The following is a 2,744-nucleotide window of genomic DNA, read 5'->3' on the forward strand; positions in this document are numbered from 1 at the left end:
CATCTTCCTTGTTCAGAAGCTGGTCCTGAAAGTCTGATGGAGCATGGGAAGAATCCTCTCCAGCTCTTTGCAGTAGGGCGAGATAGACAGGACACGTTGACTGTTGTCCTGCTGCCTTTTGCTCTGGGCTTTTTAAGTTTGTAATGTTTGGGTAGTCCTTTGATTGAACCACAGACTGCCATGGTTTCTAGGCTGACCCAAGACAGCCGAGTTTGTGAAGTTCTTCTAAAAATCACATTTGTGCTATGCTTGTGCTACAGGCAAACGAGAAGCTTCCTGTGATCCTCTGGCTAACTCTTTACTGTGGTTTAGCTGAGGGGCTGCATATCGCAGAAAAGAATCAGGCCATGCAAAATGAAGGATTTACCCCTTATATGGCATGCTTCGATGAGGTTCCTGTGCATTAGCAAATGAGGCAGAAAGAATGATATGGAAATAGGTACTTTGGAAATTAGAAATTACCACGGCATGGGACTATTACTGTACTCTAGGTTCCACTATTTTTTGACTCTCCTGCTTCCTAGACAGACAAGCAAGCCTAGGCTCAAAGCATGTGTATGTCTGCACATAAGGATTTTGTGTGAGGACAGCTGCGAGGATGGGACAGATGTAAATGTCTGATCTGCTCCATCTTCTAGGTCGTAGCAACTGATTATGATGCATGTTGCAGCTACACTGTATTGGGAAGGTCAGGAGAGCAATGAATGTGTGCAGGAGGGCAGAGTGAGGCAGTGGATGGCATTGCAATCTCCCCTTGCTCAGGGTGTGGTTGATCTCTTCCTGACAAAAGGAGTTCTCTTAGAACCTTGCTCTCACACCTGCAAACCTTTTATTTGACAGTCTGGAAAATTAATACCCAGCAAAGGCAGGTAGCTGCACTTCCATCAAGCCAGTGCACTTTCTACATCTGTTTGTGGCAGTACATAAAAATCATAGTCCACAGGCTGTTAGTTTTTAAGATTGCCCAAGATGCTGTACAGAATTTTATGCTGATGATCAGTTAATATTGTGGTAACTCTGTAAATGAAGTACCTTAAATGAGTAGCATTTGGATAAGTGAAACTCAAGACATTACATTGTATCACAGCTACAAGGATAATCTTTGAGCCTTACCTCTGTGTACTTTCTAAAAGAAAGCATTTAAATAAATACCTGAGTTCTTGTCTTCTAAACTAGATCCAGGTGCAATGTTTGTTTAATTGAATGTATCTTTTCATCTCCAAGAAGGCTCTCCCCACACTTATGTCTAATCTCTTGTAGGTGATTATTCACCTGCAGCTGATGGCTGTAGTTGCCAGCCTCCCTGCACACACCACCACTGCTGTCTGCTTTCTAAAGACATCAGGAGGAGGTCAGTAGGTCTGAAAAATTTGGCGCCAGTGCCCTAGTGCTTCTAGTCACACCCTTCCCATTCACTGTGGGGTGCAGGGCTGAAGTGCACTCCATGCTTTTGCAGCAAGGCTTAGCAGAGGAGCTGCCAGGTTTGCCTGCCTCTCTTTGGTAGCACTTTTGAAGGGAATAGCTTTTATGTGAGCGTGCTTCAGGGAGGAAATGAAGGATCTGCACTGGGGAGGAACAACTGTGGGTGAAAACTCCCCTGAGTTTGTGAAATTTTGAAATGAGTGATTGAACTAATGAACACATCCAAATATACATCCACTTCAGTGAGCTCTGCCAAATGCACTGTCACAGTCTCATCTGACCCTGATTAATTACCCATTTATACTACTTTGATTTTTCTGTCATTGAAATAAAATGGGGGAGGGTGTGAAATTAAATGCAGTTTTACAGTAGGTATTTCAAATGTACAAAGCTTAGAAAACCAAAATATAGAATTTCCACAGCAACTTGAATGATGACGATGTTGGAGAGAAAAACCATAACTGATGATAGGACTGGGAGTTGCTATTGCTATGACAGTGATTGCTCTGTGGCCTTAGTTAAATCACTTAATGCCTGCCTCTGTTTCTACATCAGGACATTATATTTTGAACAGTGGGAATGAATCATTTTTTTATGTGTGCGCAATATATGGTACATCCTGGGTACCACCAGTAACAAAGAACAAATTATACTTGCTTATTTTGTAAAAGTACTGAAAGATAAACGATATATAAAGCATTATATATACTGCCATACACGATTCCCACTTCATTACTGCACGTGCACATAGGCATATTGGGCCATGGCTTCAGATGCCATGAGAACAAGAACCGAAGTGGTATTTTAAAATCTCGGTCACAATATCACCTAATCCATCTCTTAGACTGCTTATGTTTGTGTCATGCAGCATGGAAAAGCAGCAGAGTTTTTTGTGTAAATGAGAAGTGGTAACTTTAAAATGGGAACCTTCAGGAAGGAAGGAACTGTGTTAAATATCGTAGCAAACTTAATTAAGCTGAAAGGATAACATTCACGTGGCTTTTCTTTAATTGCAGTTAAAATCCTTGTTTCTGGTTCTATTTTTATTTACTAAGCAATCCTGTTGATTCAGAAGTTGTAATAACAAAACTTTCCTCCAGTCCCCAGTGCAATAATTACTGGATATGGTACATGTGTGAAGTTAGCAGTGCTGCAGATGTCGTGTAGAAATAATGCTGTAATACTAAAGCTATTTTGGGGCTCCTGTGAGAATGGATATATTTTATAAACTCACATGCTCTGTAGATGTAGATGGCTTTGGGCATCCTCAGTTTCTCTTGCCTCTGGAGCACCTCCCCCGCTGCAAAGGGCAGTGACTTGGC

This window comes from Rhea pennata, chromosome 11 (genome assembly GCF_028389875.1).
Source record: "Rhea pennata isolate bPtePen1 chromosome 11, bPtePen1.pri, whole genome shotgun sequence".
Taxonomy (NCBI): Eukaryota; Metazoa; Chordata; class Aves; order Rheiformes; family Rheidae; genus Rhea; species Rhea pennata.